Here is a 21,600-nt window from a genome sequence, read left to right as displayed (position 1 = left end):
ATCAAAAATACGACTGCAATGACCATGGCGCATTAATCACTGATGGAATATCGCACACATACGGTACTGGTAAATGATCTATGATTATCTTGCAACACTCATTCGGCAAACGAGAACGCTAATTATTTGCTAAACAAGCTGCGAATATTCAAATCACTGCAGTGGCAAAAATGATCGCAGAGCCAGCTAGAGTCGCCCGCGGCACGGCGACGGACCGGCTTCCACATTTCACAAGAACTTGAAACGCGAAATATATCAGCGTGGGGCTTTGTCACACTGAATTTTATAGGAAATCAAAATAACTTCGTGTAGCAGCCAGTATACAAGAACGGCAGCTCAGCAGAACATTTGATTGGACGCCATGCAAGTCCATTGATAGCATAATTTTTGAATTTCTGGATTATTTTTTTTTCACAAGTGCGAAAAAAAGAAGTCTGTAACGTTTCTCCGCTTTTATTCACGCCCCCAATTTCGCGATTCCGTCGTCGTTCGCTGCATTACAATGCTTGCGCTACAAATGGCAAGAAGGAATAACTGTACAGTTCAAAAACTAAATAAAGCAGTTGTTGTTTTACAATTAAGCTTAATTCGTTATCAAAACTTATTATTCTCTAACTACCTTCATGGTGGAACAGTTACAGGCGTGCGCGGGGAAGGGAGTTTTTTTTTAACCAATATTGTGTATGGAGAGATTACCCACATGTAAACAAGACTTGTTCGCATTAGAACGAAAACAAAATGTGAAAGAAAATACTGGAAACAAATAAAATACGAAAAGGTACAATGGGTCTATTAACAACTGGATTACAATGACACATCTTTGTTTCGCACGCGCTCGTTCGCACAGTTTTCAAGCGCCTGCTCTCCGTGCTGACGCACCGCTCAATCCCGTCCTCGCGCACTTCGCACTCCTGTCGTTCCCCGGATCGCACTCTCTCACCGCATGCGATGCGAGCAAGGTCCGAGGTTGCATGCGCGCGTCGAAACGAAATCCACGCAGGTGCGCCAAAGCGGTGGACGGGTCGACGCACCACTCAGGGTCCAAGGGGCGGACGGCCGCCGCCCAGGGGAAGGAATTGCGTAGTAATAAAAACACGAACGCTAACAGACTGGAGACTCCTTTCAAACATTTCCGGGGCTCTCATAACAGGTTGCATAGAGAAATGTGCTTTTACCGCATTTTCTTGGCCAATAAAATATACGCAAGAAACTAAACTGTGAGAAAGAAACAAGCCCCTAATGAATCGGGCCAACAAACGACTAATCTATGAGATAGAATGATGCTGATGGTGCGGATATATGAGAAAAAATGTAAGCATCGTATGCAACTAGCTTATAAAGAGGTGGCAAGTCGTGGTACTGAGATGCTTAGCTCAATATTTTTCAACAAACTTGCTTGAAATCCTCATTTCAGGGTGATTTAAATATTCCACTCGATTGAGCACTATTGTATGAAAGAATTTTCGTTGGTATGCTAAAAGTGAGCAAACTATTCGTAGTAGAACACAGCATTCACAAAATACAACTTGAACAGGTTTGGGTGTTAGAAACAAAACAGCTAGGCGTCTCTCCAGGGCGACGACGCGCTTCGCTGCTGGCACAGAGCCCTACATAGATGAGCAGCCGCAAAGCGCATCTATGCTGCTGCTGCTGAAAAGGCGATTACTAAAGAGCTCGAAGGATGACGCGACAATCGCTTAGCCGGCATGACGGCGACAGTTGTATTTTGTTTCAAAGAGGGCGCTCCGTTCCATCCAACGGCTACTCGTTCGCTCGGCTCGACGTTGGGTGGCACCGCGCACGGAAAATGCTTCTTTCTTCAAGAAATATTCCATGTAAGTTTTAAAATTTTTTCATTCAGATTTCATAGAGCGTTTGTGTATATTGGAGCAAAATATTAGCCTCTTAGATTGAGCATTTTTTAAATTACAAGCGTTGTCTTACATTTCATTGTTGCTGCAGGCTGCGTAAGCCATGTGCTAGGGAGATTTGTCTTCTTTTAGCATATTTCTTACGTTGTTAACTTTTCAAAAGTGGTTCTCAAGTGTGCGCGACTTGATGCCGATCATTTTGCAGCTTATTTCAAGTTAAACCGTTACTGTTTTGCAGAGTACTGATTTTCTAAAGTAAACAACTGCGTGGCATCGTAGCCCTAAAAGCCAACTACGGATATTCACGGCGTTACAGTGGCTGGAAAGGTGTATAGCCATTGCGTGGCTCGGCCGCTCGGGTTCCCTCGGGTGACTTCGGGCGGAGTCGGCGAAGTCCGGGCAAAACATATTTTCTCGTGTCTGCTAACTGCTAACCGCATGAGTCGCGCGGCAGCACGATGCGCAGTGCGCTGAGGACCGCTAAAGCATTGCCGCTCAGCGCTGTCGCCCAGGTTCTAGGTTTTTAGAAAATCGCTCATGATGCTGGAACCAGCTCGCGAGGCAGTCAATCGCAAAAGGTTTCGGGGTACTCACCTTAGTTGTTTCTTTTTTTTTGTTTTGTTTGTTTGCATGCAAAGTTTGTTTCCCTAGTCCGGTATGAGCGAAAATCCTGCAGACGCTCATTTAGTCTGATCCGTGCATATATGAGCGCATCGAGATCGAGACGGTTTAGTAAAAGCTTGGTAGGGTAGTATTGCAAAACAAGAAATGCTAATGTGGCTAGATATTGCTAATTTTCTAAAGTTGCAGAAAAACGCCACTGCTTTAAATCATGTCTGCATCGAAGTATAGTAGCACGCCGCTGCGCTGGGACCATTTTTTTTTAAGGGGGGGGGGGTGGGGGGGGGGGGGGGCTCGACGCTTTTCAAGAAATTTCATCAGTGTTACTGTTTAGTGCAAGAAACTGGATATAGCGTAACTGTACTCATTTACCAAACGAGGAGGCGGCGCTAACAAAGCAAGGCTGAAAACGCGTCTCTATCGCTGAGGTCCTTCGCTCTGTGCAATGTGCACCAGCGGCAGCGACAGCCGTTGGTGTCGTCGTCGCGCGACGCATCGCCAGGAATTGTCGCTTATTTTTTTCTTTCTGTATCGTTGCTTCAGTTGCAATAGATCAGTTGCAAAACCTACACGTCAGCTTCCTGGTGCGGCAGACATTCCTGCACAATGGCGGCATAGACTTTGGGGTAATAGTTGGGTACAGTGCTAGTACATCGCCTGACGGGTAGGATAATTCCCGCACCTCTTGCCCATTCGTCACAGTATTATTCGCGTGCGCATTGTCGCCCCGCTATTACCCTCTCCGGTTGTGTCCCTTTTCTAAATTTTCTTTCTTCACCCCTAGGGTGACAGCGCGCCCCCCTTTATTCCAGGGTTAAGAATGCCCAAAAACCTTTCTCTGACAATGGCCTGTGCGTGGGGAACTGCATCCCAGGCAGCGTGGACTGTGGTAGATGCATGTACTGCACCTATTGTCCCTGAATCAGGTTCTGTCGCCACTGTGCACGAATTCCTGCCTCACAGGGAAGCCGACTTGTAGGTTTTGCAACTGGTCTGTTATAGCATCTCCAGCAGGGCCGGAGCCTTAAGTGTGAGCGCTGGGTGGGCTCAGGCAATTTCAGTTCCAGGCCGGGTTCGGGTTTGTAGCATGAGGCCCGGGTCGGGCTCAAAATTTATGCCCGTGCACACCTCTAGTCGCGTCGGTTGTGTAGCACACGTTTGGCGCCCGTGCCTGCTTTGAATTTTGTTCTTCGTACCATGACACTTTGCTGCAGCATCAAGACTGCATGAAACATCAGTATGCATTTTCCGGTCGTTATGCTAACTGATCGCCCCACCGCCCTGGCACAGCTATGTTATACCATGTGTAACATAGAGTTGCAATTAGTCCATTTTTTGAGACAGCTTTCAATTGAAATTATAGATTAACTAAACTGAGAAGAGCCGTGGTATGCTGTTATCATGATTTAGAGGCATCGACTTAATGGAGACTTTCTTTCCTTGCATTTAGAGCTCTTTGCTCTATAACGCCCGCAGTCCAGCTGCTCCACTTGTATCATCGCACTGCTTTTGCACAAGCAATCATCTGCCATCAAAGGGGTGCTGCCTGAATGTCAGGCAGACAACATCGTCAACATTTTGGTGCTGCATAACCTGTCAACCACTGTGGGAGCCTTGCCATGAAACATGCTGTGTGTAAGGAAACATTGCCTCGGTAGGTATGACAATGCTTTTGTTTTGAATTATATAATGGCTTTAAATGCTCTGCTGGCGTTTTGCTATATGATTGCATACTATATGCCTTTTTCTGGCTTTTTAGCTCAGGACTTACTTGTTCAGAAGTCTTGCCCACCAGTATGCAGAAAATAATATCCTTCATGTCCCTGGCAGTGCTTTAATAGCTGGTTCTATTTTTCTTTGCTTTATTTCAACAGTATGTCACTATTTCAATTTGAGGCATGACTGAGTGAACCTGTGGTGTAATAGCACAATAACAGACATAGCTTGTGAACTTACGAAGTAGTTGTCATTTGCATAACACGGGAGTGCAGGTGCTTTAAGTGATGTAATATTTAGCATACTTGATTATGCTTGCATTACAAGAATTCGCTGGAAGCGTGTATTGAGGTTGCAGAGAAGAAAGCCATTCAGTATTGCTCAGGTTATTTGCCTTCCACTCTCCCTTCATTACTGCTGCCTGCACTGTATGTATTTGTTCATACAGACATGCAGTTACTGACTGCTTGTACATTTCTGGTTGCCTGCACTGGCTTCAGCCATGTAGATGTAATATTACTTTGATCTAAACCAAGCTATTTACTTTGCTCAAAGGGACAATTTTAAATACTTTTCTCCCCAAGCCATTGAGATTCGCCATTATCTCCCAACTCGCTTTATTCGCAGCTGCAATGAATTTATTCTGTAACCCTAGAGCAAGACATTTGCAGAAAGATCATCATGTAATACTCGTTCAAATTTTGTAAATTTTAGAGAGAATTCTGTTTGCTTTTGCATATGCTTCTGTGTTCGGAAAACAGAGCAGACTTGCTTACAGTGCAGGAGGGGTGGGCTGAGAGACAAAAGGAAATTATTAGTGCAGCTGCTCATTCAGGCGTGCATTCCTTGTGCATTTATTGCTCTTATATATGTGCACCTTTGCCTGCATGCTTGCCAGGGCTTTCCCCATAATGGGTGACAGTGATCTTGCCGCCCACCTCTCAGGGGGACTGCCCTTTTCTAACTACCTGCTCACAACCAACTCACCTCCTGGGCTTCAAATTTGTCATACTCAAGGACGATTTTCTGTGTTTGATGTTACCAGTGACGCCATTTAGGATACGCAGTGTGCATCATTGGTCCATTAGTTTCATTTCGGGATGTTGTCACCTCTTATATTCCTTACTCATATTTCTTTTTCTACATCCCCTTGCAAGTGCCAAACGAAATAAGACGTATAAAACTGCCAAACTCCCGCAGTCTCTGAATGCTATATCAACAACAAAAAAGCTTTTGCATGTCTTAATAAAAGTAGAAATAATCCCCCGATATGTTTTTTTATTGTCATATCTAGTCAGACGGTTTAGTGAACTGCCACATGACCAAGCAAATTGCAACTGTAAGTGCACTGAGGAGTCATGCGTTAGAGCAAGCATATGGATCTTGTGTTGCTTAGCTGCTTAACTCCAAATATCCTCCTTTGTCAGACAAGATATTTTTTAGAAAACTGGATGAGTCAGAAGAAAGCAGATTGGATTCTTAGCAGCATTGTTACTTGTTACACGTGCGTTCCACCCCTGTATATATGAACTCGGCAGAATTGCGTCGAGTACGTCTGTCGACTGAAAAATCAGTTGTGGGGTTCATGTATACACAGTCGGGTCGAGTAAAATAGGCGGCAGAGCGGGTAGCGTTAACTCGATTTCAGGGGGTAGGTTAATTCGCTTGACCCGCTTATCTAAAGGCATGTAGACGCTGTCCAGTCAGGGAGTCTAGTTATGCATGTAGACATTGTCCAGTCAGGGAGTATAGTTTAGGGAACTCTGGGATATGAAAAAGCTTCTGGAGCGGCGACGAGCGTCACTCGAAATGAATGCTTTTTAGCACTCATCGGCAATAAAAAATAATCGAAGCTCTCGATAGTAAAAGTCAATGGGATCAAATACGAGTAAGAACTTGCACAATAACTTCGAATCTGGATGCTACGCTCTGCTACGATACTTACTCACTAGAAAGCGAGTTCATGTAGACACCAGCCGGGTCGAGAATGATGACCTTGCTTACTCAACGCTGATTCAACCCGGTGCTGTCGAGTTCATGTACACAAGGCTATTGTACTTGTAATTTTAGGTGAACTCTTAGTTCGTGCATTGCACATTAAGTTTGAGCGATATTGGTGTTTTTTGCGTATGTGCTGTTTTGTTCTTCAAACAATACTATTTCTCCAGACACAATCTTATTTTTAATTTGAGTACAAAATATTGTCCATTTAAAAAAAAAATAATTTGTGAGGCTGTTCAGAAATTTTATTTTAAAATATATTCGCAAAATATCAACATTTTATAGATACTGAAATATAAAATGTGTGCGAAACAACTTTTCAGCTCAGGAATAAACTGGTTTTTCAAGGAACTTGTGATAGGGTGAAAGTGAAAAATCACTGTCATGCTAGATGTATCGTTTTTTTATGATCTCATAGTCACATCATGCATTGTATTTCGAGGTGTGCTTAAGCATGAAATAATATTTGGCCTCCGATATTCAGGCAGATTACTATTCTCTATACCAACAACTACTATGAATTGGTTTGAAGAAATCAGATGCCCGAGCACCACACCTGGTACCTGGACATAAAATCGCCCATGTATGCCTAACTGAATATAATCTTGCATGTGGAAGGTTGCCGATGGTATGGCCATATGATTAGCGGTGATGAGGAAAAATGCATACCTGGTAGGCTGCTAGCTGATAAGGAAGTACGATATCATTGTACTCAGATCTAACAAAACATTTTCCTGTCTATGCAAAGTAAATTTCTAGTACTTGCTCAATTGCTCATTGCAGGCTGACTGTAATAATTTTAGCTGAACAAGCATGCACTATATGATTACTAGAACTTCTTGTTGGGCTTGTTCGTGGTTATTTATTATAAACTGAAGGCGCCAAAACAATGCACGCACACAAGAAAAGAACGGGACAGAGTTCCACTCACAACTGATTTATTGTGCAGAACAAAGTACATATATATCTTGCTGCCGGCACATGCGCAAGGAACACATTCAGCTACATCACATTCAGCATCTTGTAGTTTAAGATAAGCTATGTTCAAGAAATGATTTCTCAGAGGAAGAGGCTATGGTATGAGTCATGGGCTTCTTGAACATATCTTATCTTAAACTACATGACCCTGAATGGGTTCCTTGCACATATGCTGGCAGTGAGATATATATGTACTTTATTCTGCACAATAAATCAGTTGTGAATGGCGCTCTGTCCCGTTCTTCTTTTCTTGTTTGTGTACATGTTGTTCTGGTGTCTTTAATTTATAATGAGCACTGTATGAAAACTATTCCTTGGTACATTAGAAGTAAGGCAATTGTTTATAGTAGAATGCAGCAAGCAATAAAGCTGTGAAAACTAAAAAGCTGGAACTTGAAATGGTACAGTTATCTTGAGAATATTATATGCGTGCGCAGCCTAGAGAATATCGTCGATGTACACATCTCTCTCAGTTAGCTGACTGAAGATAGCTGGATTGATTCTGTCAGGGCAATTATTTCTTCATTCTGGCCGCAGTAATGTATGCGTGCCTGTAACTGGTGTACTCCAGAAAAATATTCTTTAATGTGTTCTTTAATATCCAGTTTTGCATGCTTAGTAATCCATATTGTCTATTGCAGGAATGTTTAAGAAGGTTTTAAAAATTGAAAGTTCTGGAGCCTCAACCGTTATATTTTCAGGAACGGTAATTCTATGTGAACACTAAGCATCCACCTGAAGTTATCGGTTTGCCGGAAGCAGGTTTTTCCTTCCAAATATCTCTCTTTTGTATCTGGAATGGATCTTGTTTTGCATATATGTTTATTATCCCTACGTCATAAGATGCTGCATGCCCTAGCTTGCAGGCCCAGAAACCTGTCGCAAAGTGCTCTTAATTAAGAATGTGTTGCAATAGGCCTTCAATATATACAGTAGAACCCCTTTATAGTAAAGCCACTGAGGCCAGCGAAAATATTTACTATATTATGGTCTTTACTGTATCAGTGGTCTGTGATGACATGGTCCTGAAAGTGCTGTCTAGTAGGTAAATAGGCACTTACTGAACACGTCTTGTTGCTTAATGAAAAAAAAAACCTAAATACCTTCCATCTCGCTTTTATCATCTCTTTTTGTGATTTTTTCATTAAAAAATTTCTCTACATCTTGTGGAAGTACCTCCTAAGCATGAGGACAACATGATTACGAATGCAACCAAGTTCGATTTCATGTGAAAACTAAAGCCTTGCATGAACATGGGGTCTCTTTTTGCTCTTTCTGTCTTTTAAAAGGCAATAAATGATAAATTTGCATGGCACTCAAGTGCTGTAAGACCTTACTCGCTGCACCTCCACTTCTGCCACCACTGCCTCATGATTTGTACTGCACATTGCAGTGAATGTTGACCCATTTCTTTCCCTTCCCTATTTCTTGCTGCACTTTTGCTCCTTTCCTTTCTGAATGGAACACGCCGCCTCCTTGCTATGTTTGTAGACAGCCTTACTTTTTTCTTCGCGCTGCGCGCTTTCCCTCACAGCTCCAAGGCTTCTGTAATGTAGGCTTCTTCTGACTGCTGATACGGCTAGTAGTAAAGCCGCCTAAACGAACACTCGGGGTTATTGTTCTGTTTTCAAATACAAAAAGTCTTGGCCTCGCGACTCTAGGTAGTGCGCGGGAGTCGTCACCATGGCCAGAAGCACTTTACCCGTTTTTTACCAAAAACATCTTCACTATAAAGGGGGAAAATGTACAGTTTCCTATGGAAGATGAACTGGGACTTCAGTTTCACTTTACTATATCAGGTTTTACTATAGCGGGGTTCTGTATTTTGTGCTCAATCGTATAGAGCACCCAGACTTCAAATATGTGTTTGAATAAGTGTTGAGAAGGTGAGTTTAGATCTTATGGTGATATATGCTTGTATTCTGTGCAGATGTCATTTTTAAGACCCACGGGCCAATCTCCTCAACAAACTGTTCCTGAATGGTTGTTTTCTGCGGGGCGCCCAGCTTACTACCTGGGCCACGCGCTTCCCCCGCCCCCTCAACCTCATCACTTGATCCATTGACCCTTCAATGCCAACTATCATGCTCAACACAGTCCACTGCCATTTTCCATCCATGATGGACACTGCCCTGGAATGCACCCATGCTCAGCCTCCTATTCCTGCAACACCTCTTGTACTACGAAGGCTATAGTGCATCAACCCTGCTCAACATGTCCAGCCCCTACCATCATGAGCAATGCACACTGCACCCCATCACCTCTACCGGCACTACCTGGTCATGTGCTGTTTAGTGCCCTGTTTCCAATTACACCTACTAGCCTCTCCCATATTAGCCCTGTACCGGATGCCTCCCGCACTGCATTTGGCCCTCTGATGTCCTTGTGACATGTACATGTATATGAGCTCTCAATAAAATGTTTTCGGAAAATATTTTGCTTGCCTCATTTAATTGCATGGTTTTTATTGCCCCTTAGGGAGATGACATGCAAGGTGGTATTGGGAAATGACTGCATAAGAAAGCCACAATTGTCAGAGTGACAGTTAAGCAAATGGCAGCAGTAAGGACAAGGGTGAAATAACTGCAAGGCTAAAGGTGGCTCAACAGTGGCAGGGCCAGTGCCACGTGTGCCGATGAATACTTGTTGCATGCCAATAAATACCAATATGTGATACTAACGGCACGGCCGGTTTATTGCCAATGAAAAATGTGCCAATGGATACTAGTGGCATGCCAATACGTGACACTAGCGGCACGGCCAGCTGATAGCCTATGTTGGCAGTACCAGGACAGGTCCAATGTTGGCATATAAACCGGACCAATATATAAAAATGTAGTAATTTCTCAAAAAACCAGTGTTACGCCAATGTTGGTACCAATTTTTGTCGACGTTGGGCCGGGGTTGGTTCGATGTTGGTGTGCTGCCTGGGCATGTCGAATGCTTTACTAAAATCGAGAAATATTACATCAATTTGGCCAGCATTATCGAGTACCGAAGAAAAGGAATGTATTGTGGAAACCAGTTGAGTAGTTGTCGACAACCCTTTGCGAAAACCATGCTGAAATGGGGAGAGAACGTTGTTCTTATCTAGGAAGTCAGATATGTAGTTCGAAATAATATGTTCCATAAGTTTGCATGCAGTGCTGGTGAGAGATATCGGGCGGTAGTTGGTTAACTGATCGCGGTTGCCTTTCTTGAAAACAGGCACAACACGGGCAAGCCTCCAGTCAGATGGAACATCGCCAGTAGAAAGTGATGAACGAAATATAATAACAAGAAAGTGTGCTAGTGATTCAGCGTAACGTCGCAGGAATACGTTTGGGATGCCATCAGGGCCACAAGACGATTTTGGCTTCAAATTGAGAAGCATTGCAAAAATTCCTTCATATGTTATGAATTCCGGGCTAACGCTGGTCGTGTTATTGTAAAAACTAGGGTGGGGACGGGGATTCGAAAAAACTGACTGAAAGAAATGATTGAACTCCTTGGCTATTTGTGACCTGTCGCGAACAACGTTTTCGCCGACCTTGACACGATCGACGGTTCTGCCTGCGTCCTTCATGATTAAGGTGGCGCCAAAATTTGGCAGGGTTACTTTTGATGAATTCAGCTAATGTATTGGAATAAAAATATTGTTTGCTGACACGAAGTTTTTCTGCCAATGCACGCCTTAGGTTTTGAAGTACACAATTACTAGTCTTGCGTTTTCTAAGCCGTTTGACTTTGCGAATTAAATGAGTTATTTCGCGGGTAATCCACGGAGTTTTTCGGCGAACAGTTTTAGTGTTACTTGGGATGAAGTTATCTATGCAAAAATGGCAATGGGACTTAAATTTGTTCCATAGGTCATTCACATCGCCCTCAGAAAAGTTATCTAGCGCCATTTCGAGGTAATCAAGAACAGATTCATCGTTAGCCCTGGTAAAATCACTAACGGTCTTCCTGCACCGAACTGGTGGGCAATTAGCTATACGCATGTTGCATGTAAACAGTACTAACTTGTGATCGGAGATGCCATCTGCTACTTCATTCCGGCTGAGCTTGCCACACAGGTCGAGGGCATCTCCTTTGCGACCGGAACAGCCACCCCCACTCACTCTAAGGGTGTCTGGGAGTGTGTGCACCGTTAAGGGCGCATCGCTAATAATCCCTCATAATTATTAACGGGTGACAATTATTCTAGCATCCGCGACAGGATGTTTGGTGCATTCAATTTCAGAGGACGGATAACGAGTTGGAAGTGTTTACGAAGAGGTCGTAAGTGGTGTAACAGCAGAGCGATAGCGAGAGGTACCGCGTTGAAGCAGTTTTGGAGGTCCATTAAGCAGTGCTATGTGATAGCATTAGGCAATTCAGATTCAAGATGAATCTCTTGGAGATTATTGCGTTGGGCCTAGAGAAAGGTCTTAAAGGAGCTGAACTGCGAGAATGGGTGGACCGAAAAGAAAGGGAGGTTCTAGAACAGGCTAAGAAGGAAAGAGAAGAGGCTGAGAAAGAAAGAGAGAGGCAAAGGGAAGAACGAGAGAGAGAATGGCAGAGGAAACAAGCAGAGGCAAAGAGACAAGGAGATGAGAGATAGAAAGAATGGCTCAGGAAGATAGCCGAAAGAGAGAAAGGATGGCTCAGGACACGAGCCGAAAGAGAGAAAGAATGGCTCAGGAAGCAGGCAGAAAAAGAATTCCTAAAAGAGAGAGATATCCTTCCCAAAAAGCTGGCTGAAGTTCGGCGTTTGAAAGGTATCACCGAGCCTCCGGAGGTTACCTTTGCTTATATTAGAAAGTACAGCGAACCGAGTGATTCATTGACAGCCACAGGTGCTGTAGAAACTAGCTCCAGCAGCCAGAGTGAGGTTGTGGAACAGCATGTTCCTGCAACGGAAATTTCAGAAGACTTTACTGGAGCTAAAATGTCTCAGGAAAATAAGATCTTGCCCTTCGAGACGACAGGTTGCACAGAAGCTGCAAAGGCAGTTGTTGAGCCAGAATGCTTATTCATGTACTCTTCGCCTGAGGAGAAAGGACAGAATTCTAGCTCCACGTCTGGTTGCATGACTGACGGAAAGGAAGAGCTGTCGAATAACAGCGATCCCGAAAGCTCAGATGGAGCTGAAACTGAAGACAGCAATCTTCCACGAATGCAAGAACCGGTCTCAAGGAACGGTTCGACTGACAAAGAGGCGCTAATCATTGTGGAGGACGAAATATTTCTCTCCGTTGGGAATGACAGTGCAGATAAGAAACGGAAACCGCCAGAAAGAGATGACAGCACTGCGAGAAAAGAGTAAAAAAATTTTACGGAAGAGTATGTAACCAAACGTGAGGAGAATGAGTCTAGTTGAAAATGAGTCCTGCTTTAAGAAAGTACGACTGAAGGTGGTAAAGAAAAGAAAGAAAATTAAAAGGATTGAGGGAGACAAAGTTCTCAAAAAGACGTTCCTTCCAGAAAACATTGTTCTGATTATTCCAGTAAAACAGGAACAAACGCGCCTCTGGCAGCTGTGCGGGCGAAAGTAAGAAAGAAAAGAAAACTCAACACTGCTGATGTAGGCAAAGTCGAGCTGGAAGGCCCCAAAGAAAAACAAGGAAAATGTTCCTGAAGGATTGGAAACATAAGCGCAAGACGACCTGCGCTGACCGAGATCGACAACCCCAAGGCATTATGAGCGATCAATGTCAAACCTCCAGTCGGAAATCACACTTAGATGTGAACAGCAAGAGAATTGGGTACCGCGCCCGTAAGAGAAACTCAGAAGAGAGTAGAAAAGGGAGCCGGACGCGCGAACGAAAGAAAAGCCAGTGCTTTGTGAGAAAGAGAACTGGCATGTATGAAAGATGGAGAGGAACTGATACGTTCGAAGGAAGAAGTGCAACACGAGTCTGAAAATATAGGCGAGAACATGGCTTAGGATTGTGCGCTTCATATTTGAATAACAGAGCGTTTCTGTGTGTTGCTGATTCCTTTATGTATCTGACAACCGAGTGTTGCTATGTTTGTGAACGTCATGTAGTGAATTGTGAAAAAAATTTGTCATACGAGTCTGAAAAACTTGTGGGACTTCTGATGTGTGCTTTGTAATTTGTTAATGCAGTTTGTGAAATTTGTGCAATGTGGACATTTGCCCCATATAATTTGTGAGCGCATGCATGTGCGACCGATGTTTCTGGGTATTGTGAATATTGTAGGACAATATTCTTTAAGGGAGGGGCAGTGTCACGAAACCGTCGCACATTTTTATCAAGCCAGCACGGCGCGAGGCCCGCGCGGCGTCGCTTGGAAAGCTCGAAGAAAGCCTCCTTCTCCGCGCGAGAGAGCGCGTAGCTTTGTATGCGTCGCCGCCGTCCTCTTTCCCATCACCCGGCGATCACGCGGACTCGTCAAACTGGAATATGCCAGAAAACTCCAGAATATTCTATGGGACCTAGCCAATGACGACGCGCGGCTCGACTGGAGGAGAAGGGAGCGCTATAACCAGCGAAGCTAAGTGCGTGTTCGCGCTAGTTTTCGCGCGTTTTAACAGACAGACGCGGCGCGCCCTATTTAAAGAGACCGCGCCGCTTGTGAATCAGTACAACAGTCAGTCAGTGGTTGCGGCGTGTTCGCCAGTGCTTCGGCTGGACTCCCGGGGATCACCCGCTGCTGGCAAGCCCACGGACCTGCAAGGGAGCGGCGGTCGTCTCGTATGGCGGCCACATCGTGACTCTTGAGGCGTTGGACTGCGACAGTGCCCGGTGAACAATTTGCTGTTTGTTTATGTAACTCTCTCGTGTTTTATCCGTGCTGTAAAGCCTCTATGTAATTGAATACCTCTGTAATTGCATGCTTAGCGTTTGTTATTCTGTGAACCTCTCGGCTGTGCATTTCAAGTGATCTTGTGTATTCCTTTGTAGCGTCTCTTGCTGTGCATAATTTGTGTTTTGTTGTTACTTCTGACTCCGAACCTTACTCTGGCTTGAACCGGCGACAGCTGGGCCCCAAACGGCCACCCCCTTCTGTCACTACAAGGTAGTGACAGGTTGAGGACATCTCCGCGCCACACAGGTCGAGGGCATCTCCTTTGCGACCGGAACAGCTACCCCCACTCACTCTAAGGGTGTCTGGGAGTGTGCGCACTGTTAAGGGCGCATCGTTAATAATCCCTCATAATTATTAATGGGTGACAGATGGCGTTTACCAGCGCTACGGCAGTGACGGGAACTGTTGCCAACGCGAGAGCAAGTAAAACAGATGGGGCGATTGTCATGGGTACGCCACTCATTTGGGTTGCAGTACCAATATCGAGGCGAGAAACTGGCGCTGGATGAAGCGCAGCAATCACTGGAGGGGCAGGTCCTGAATCCATGGTGTCGGTGGAGCTGGCAGAACGGAAGCCCATATTCGCAACCTCTTGGCGAACAACAGCCATAACAAGTGATATAGTAGCCAGGGTGTTGTCGGGTGTATGCGACAGTGAGGCCGCGGGAGTCATTGCATCAATCTTTTGGAGGACAATGCGTGTCAAAGTGCTGTCGTTAGCAGGCGGTCGAGGAGTCGGGAGATTGATACAGGAGGAGCTAGCAGCTGTGTTCGGAAGCCGGTCGAAACGGTGAGATATGCGCCTGTTTCGCCTGCTCGAAACGTCGGCACACCTGCAGCACAGAGTCTATGGTGGAGCAATCCCTGCACAACAGGAGGTTGGAGGCATCGTCGGCAATGCATTTTACTATATGGCCGACTTTATCCTCCTCAGGCATGCCTTGGCCGACTTTGCGGCCTAGAGACAGGACGTCTTGAATTTAAGTGAGGCGTTTGGGCGCGAGAGGCGAGCGCTTTCTTGACGGCGATGTGGCGGCCAATAGGCTTTCCGAACGTGTAGCTACTGTTTGCAGATATCCCAAGATGTTAGGTCGTCTTCGTGGGTTTCAAACCACACCCGCGCGGTCCCAGCCAAGTAGAAGATTACATTCGCGAGCATGAGTGTGGGATGCCACCGGTTGTGCTTGCTCACGCGCTCGTATAGGGCTAGCCAGTCGTCTACGTCGACGTCGTCGGTCCCGCAGAAGGTTCCGGGGTCACGGGGGTTGGCCATGACAACAGCAGGTGGGGCGGCTGCAGAGGTAGAGGCGTCTGTAGTCATTGTAGTAGTTACGACGTGGCGGCCGCTGCGGAGATCCAGCTTGTGACAGGGGATCGAATAGATTCACCTCCACCAAGAGATGTTACGTGGAAGATCTACAGTTCGAAAGCTCTCCGCACAGCTAACGTTGATGAGGGCACCGATTTCACAACACTCAGCTTCGTCGTATTCTCGGAGTCTGTTGCACTTCTTCATCCTCATCACGAACAGCGAATGCAGCAGAGTAAATATATATATATATATATATATATATATATATACCCTTAATTAAGAAAAAAAACTTGTGCGCGAAAAGGTGGCAAAGAAAACTCATTTGCTCAACACATGACAATTGAAAGTCTGCTAGAAATGAAGCGGCAAAGAATTGTATGGAAGTTAAAACAAGGGCGATCGAGTGAGAACACCACAGTGGTACGTCCACAGCACTTAAAACTTGAAGGCAGCCAAGTGCATGTGACAATCCAGGATGCACACGTGTATCGCATGGCGGGAAGGTTATGGCTAATCCCTTGCAGAAATCATATCTGGCCCAGATTTGCTTTGCATGCTGTCTGATACAAATATATAAGGGAACAAATAATATCATATCTGGGCAGATCAAATAAACTTTAGACCAGAAATGTTGCCCTTATATGACTCAGACAAGGCTATATCATGCCGCATATAATTCGCATCTGAATGGGTTATGGGACCTTATATGGCCAGATTAGGGTCATATGTGGCATCGTCGCGAGCTCTTGTGGCCAGATGAAGGGCATAAATGCTGCCGTCATAAAGTTAATGACCAGATCATGGTCACGGCTGGCATCGTCGCAACCTTATACGGTCAGATCACGGCCTTATGAGGGCACCAAAGTGACTGTATATGCAGCAGTTCGGCCTTCACCTACCTTTTTAGATATATTCAACTTCGATATCATGTTGCCCAGATTCAATTTTTTGACACAGCAGCATGGCCTGCAGGCATAGTTTTCACATATATTGCCGCGAAACGTTCAAAACTGTATTTGTTGTTTGTTAACAGCCGCCGGCGTACGGCCTTATCACTCTGATTCTGGATCGCGTATCAGTTCTGTATTCTTTGTTTGTTAATGCTCGATGTCGCGAGTCGCACCTTTATCGGTTTCGTTGTAGCGTAAGCTGCACCGAGATCTGCCTCGATGATTCCGGCCACTCGTATGTCTGTCTACAATGTTCCAGCTTGCGCTGGTAGCTGTGTACGACGTTATCTAGATAATTCTGAGTAGCCTTTAAATTAATTGAGCATTGACGACTGTGACGGGCAATCTTTGTTCGACGATCGATGAGTACGTTTGTTGCTATCGCCGCCGAGTTGCGTAGTGCATTTGCGGGCGCAAGTCAGCCCAATAAACAGTTCTTTTAGTACCATCAAGCCTGTGTTTTCTTTTGGTGTCAGCGGCCTTGTCACCACTATGTGACATCTGGTGGAGGTGCTGTTTTTGATCCTTCAAGCGAAGACCCCAGCCTTGTTCCTGTTACTCTGGAGCAACAGCCAACAGGCCACAGAACCAGTCGCTGGATTTAAGGGCTCCAACCTGAACACGGTCTGCTGCCGGACCCTTCGATATCGGAAGGCGTCGACACTGACAATGGCCCAGCCTACAGCACCGGTTGTTTTCGTTCACCCCCGTAAACCCCCCTGCTTCCATGGACGACTGGACGAAGATGCGGAAGACTGGACGAACGTTTTCGACCGTTTGGCAGAATTCAATGGCTGGAACGATGCCGGGAAACTCAGGCAAGTCTACTTTGTTCTTCAAGGACATGCCCGAGTTTGGTTCGAAAATCGTAAGGCGGCTATGAAGGATTGGGAGATTTTCAAGGAAGCGTTTTTGACTGCCTTTTCAAGCGTCGTATGAAAGAAAAGAGCCCAGGCATTCCTTCAGTCAAGACTGCAGCTTCCTAACGAGCCTGTCCTGGCGTACGTTGAGGAGATGTAGCCCCTCGTTGGCCGCGCCGACCCGAACATGACCGAAAGTGAGAGAGTCAAATTTTTTTTGCGAGGCGTTAAAGAATCGCTTTTTGCAAGTCGTGTCCGAAATCCGCCGAAAACCGTGGCGGAATTTGAAACGGAAGCGTCTGCCATCGAGAAGATGTTGGACACCCGGATGTGCCACTACGATCGACCACTTCAGCCGGACTACTCAAGCCCCTACCCCAGTGCACCTGCAAGCGGAGAGAGCCTTCTGGACCTCATCCGGGAGATCGTGGAAGAGGAGCTCCGCCGATTGATGCCATCATCGCAACAATCCCAGGTGGCAACGCTCGCGGACTTCGTCCGTGAGGAAGTCCAGCAGGCGCTAGGTGTTCCTCAAGCGACGGCTGCGACTGTTTCAGCACAAGAGGCAACAGCGATGAACTACGCTGCTGCATTACGTCTCCCTGCGACCCGACTTGATCACTTTCCGAGACCTCACCGCTACCGTCCTGTTCCTGCAAACCGCCCCTTGGCCCCCGCCCGCCAAGCCTACCAACGACCCCCAAGCCCCAGGAAGTGCGACGGCTGGAGTACAGCAAACAACCGGCCATTATGCTTCCACTGCGGTGAGGCCGGCCACATTCTGCGCCACTCCCCGTGCCGATGAATTGGTCTCCGCGGATTTGCAGTCGACGCTCCACGACCACGCCCAGTTGAACGACCGCAACAAATCGACGACTATCTGCGTAGCGGTGAGATTGCGCCACCAAGCCGTCGGTTCAGGTCTCCATCGCCGTACATGGCCCGCTTTGCGTCGCCAGGCCAAAACCACAATGATAGTGTGCGCGGAAGGTCTCCAAGCCCGCGCAGGGGAAGCTAAATAGAGCAACCTTTGGACGTGGGATTGCTCAACGGCGAAAAGACGAACATCCTCCGCCGCCAACGACCACTAACGACGACTCAGCCATTTCACTGCCGCTCCACACGACGACATCGACGACAACACGACCAGAGTGCAAGTCAACACCGCCGCCCAGCGAAGTAACAACGGTATGCCCCGGCCATGGCCTAAAGAAACGATGGAACCGAGATCGAACACCGAGGCCCACGTGCAATGCGAGGACGCGAACAAGTGACCTTGAAGTTGAAGTTGACGGTCGCAGAGTCACTGCCCTTGTAGACATCGGAGCTGACTATTCAGTCATCAGTGGACCGTTAGCCTCCCATCTCAGGAAAGTTAGAACCGCTTGGGATGGCCCGCTGATTCGCACCGCAGGCGGCAACCTTATTACTCCATGGGGAAGATGTACTGCAAGAATAACCGTAAATGGGCGTACCTACCTCACCAACTTTGTGGTCTTGCAGCAGTGCTCCCGTGACGTGATTTTAGGCAAGGATTTCCTAAATGAACGTTGGGCTATCATCGACCTGCGATCCAAGCTCATCAAGCTCTCTGCAGAAAAAGCCATTCCTGTTACGACGACTTCGACGCAACCCATCGCTCTAAACGTCCTTGATGGAGAATTGACTGTCCCGCCCCGAACAAGCGTTGCAGTCTGCGTAGGTAGCGCAAACATCGAAACCGCTGAAGGCATCGTCGAAGGAAATATCAATTTGCTCGTAGAACGAAGTATCGGTGTCGCAAGAGGCATGGCGAAATTCCGCAGAGGTCAAGCTCAGGTGCTGGTAACAAACTTCACCGAAGAATACCGGCATCTCAACAAGGGCTTTTCTCGACGAATTAGCGACCCTCAAAGATGTATTCACCCTCCACGACCAAACGCTGGAAGACGCACCGGACCAATTCCATCTGCCCACATTTGATATCAACCCGGCATTGACCCATAGCAGGAAAGACCAGATTCTCAGTCTTCTTTGAAGTTACGGGGAGTGCTTCTCGTCATCATCGAAGGTACGACAAATACCACTGGCCAAGCACCGCATTATAACGGACGAACACGCCCGACCTCTGCGCCAAAGCCCGTATCGTGTATCGCCACGAGAACGCCAGGCCATACGCGATCAAGTTGAGGAAATGCTGCGTGATGACGTAATCCAGCCATCGAAGAACCTTTGGACGGCACCAGTCGTTTTGGCGAAGAAGAAAGACGGCACACTTCGCTTCTGCGTTGATTACCGCCGCTTGAATAGCATTACTAAGAAGGATGTCTACCCGCTTCCCCGCATCGACGACACTCTAGACCGGCTCTGCAATGCAAGTTGCTTCTCATCGATGGACCTGAAGAGCGGATATTGGCAAATTGAGGTTGACACCGGACGGTCGTTTTGAGTTCAAGGTGATGCCATTTGGCCTCTTCTCTGCACCAGCCAGATTTCAACGAGTAATAAACACAGTCCTGGCAGGCTTGAAGTGCAAAATTTGTTTGGTATATTTAGACGATGTTGTCTTCTCGTTAAACTTTGATGACCACCTAAAACGACTGCTGACAGTGCTGGAAGCCATCAAGTCATCGGGGCTAACGCTAAAAGCAGAGAAGTGTCACTTCGCCTACAAAGAACTGCGTTTCCTAGGTCACATCGTTAGCAAGGATGGCATTCTCCCAGACCCGAAAAAAACAGCTGCAATCGCACAATTCCCACCGCCTGCCGACAAGAAAGCTGTGAGCCGATTCCTTGGGCGGCGAGCTTATGATCGACGATTTGTCAGAAATGTTTCGCGCATCGCTGAACCGTTGACGCAGCTTACAAAGGCTGACGTATGTTTTTAAATGGGAAGCGCCGCAGGGTAAAGCCTTTGACGTATTCGAGCGCCACCTGCAGTGCCCTCCTGTACTTGGCCACTTTGATGTAAACGCCGAGACCGAAATTCACACCGACGCGAGCAGCGTGGGCCTAGGAGCCATTCTCGTCCAGAAGAGTGCCGGACAGAAGAAAGAAATTGCCTACACTAGCAGGTCCCTCACAAAAGCCGAAGTCAATTACTCGACGACCGAGAAGGAGTGCCTCGTGATCATCTGGGCCACTTCTACGTTTCGTTCATACCTATACGGCCGACCATTCAAGGTGATAAGCGACCATCACGTGCTCTGCTGGCTGGCTAATTTGAAAAAACCGTCCGGCCACCTTGCCAGTTGGAGCCTACGACTTCAAGAATTCGGCTTGACTGTAGTCTATAAGTCCCAGCCGGAAGCATTCTGACGCAGACTGCTTATCACGCGCTCCCGTCGACGCTCCCCTGAAGGACGATGACGACGACGCCTTTTTGGGGCCGGTAAGCGCCAGCAGTTTTGTATATCAACAACGATCAGACCCTGAGCTGAAAGCGCTAGCCGATTACTTAGAATTAAAGACCGCTTCCCTTCCTGACGTGTTCAAGCGACATTTATCATCGTTCGCCTTAAGCAATGACGTCATCGTAAAGAAGAACTTTGCTCCCAACAAGACTGCGCATCTTCTTGTCGTGCCTAAAAACCTCAGACAGGAAATTCTTCATGCGTTGCACGAAGAGCCAACAGCAGGCCACCTCGGTTTTGCACGCACGTTGCGTCGAATCCAGGAGAAGTGCTACTGGCCGCGACTGCCTGCCGAAGTTTCCCACTACGTGAAGACATGCCGTGAGTGCCAACGGCGCAAGACGCCGCCGATCAGACCAGCAGGACTACTAAACCAGATTCCTCCCCCAGACCTGCCCTTTCAACAATTTGGGATGGATCTCCTCGGCCCCATTCCCGCTTCGTCTATATGTAACAAGTGGATCATCGTGGCCACTGTCTACCTTACCCGTTACGCCGAAGCAAAAGCACTACCGAATGGTACCGCGGCAGAAGTCGCCAATTTTTTGTCGAACAAATTCTTTTGCGACACGGCGCCCCAGAGGTGCTCATCACAAACAGGGGAACGGCGTTTACGGCACAGTTGACGCAAGCCATCCTGGAATACAGTCATACAAGCCATCGACGAACAACTGTGTACCATCCCCAGATCAATGCCCTTACGGAGTACCTGAACCAAACGATAGCGGAAATGATCGCCATGTACGTCGACACTGAACACAAGACGTGGGACGCCATTTTGCCGTACGTGATCTGCGCGTATAACACGGCAATCCAGGAGACGACCAGAGCGCCCCCGTTCAAGCTTGTGTATGGCAGGGAGCCCACGACGACGCTCGACGCAATGCTGCCGCACGTAACCAACGAGGAGAACCTTGACGTCGCCGCCTACCTGCAGCGTGCAGAGGAAGCCCGACGACTCGCACGGCTGCGTATTAAAGACCAACAGCGCTCCCACAGCCGACGATACAACTTGCGACGACGCCACGCAGAGTACAATCCAGGAGACCAAGTGTGGGTTTGGACACCAATTCGTCGTCGCGGACTAAGTGAAAAGTGGTTGCG

This window comes from Amblyomma maculatum, chromosome 6 (genome assembly GCF_055883805.1).
Source record: "Amblyomma maculatum isolate TAMU_Amacu chromosome 6, ASM5588380v1, whole genome shotgun sequence".
Lineage (NCBI taxonomy): Eukaryota > Metazoa > Arthropoda > Arachnida > Ixodida > Ixodidae > Amblyomma > Amblyomma maculatum.
This window is presented reverse-complemented; position numbering follows the sequence as displayed.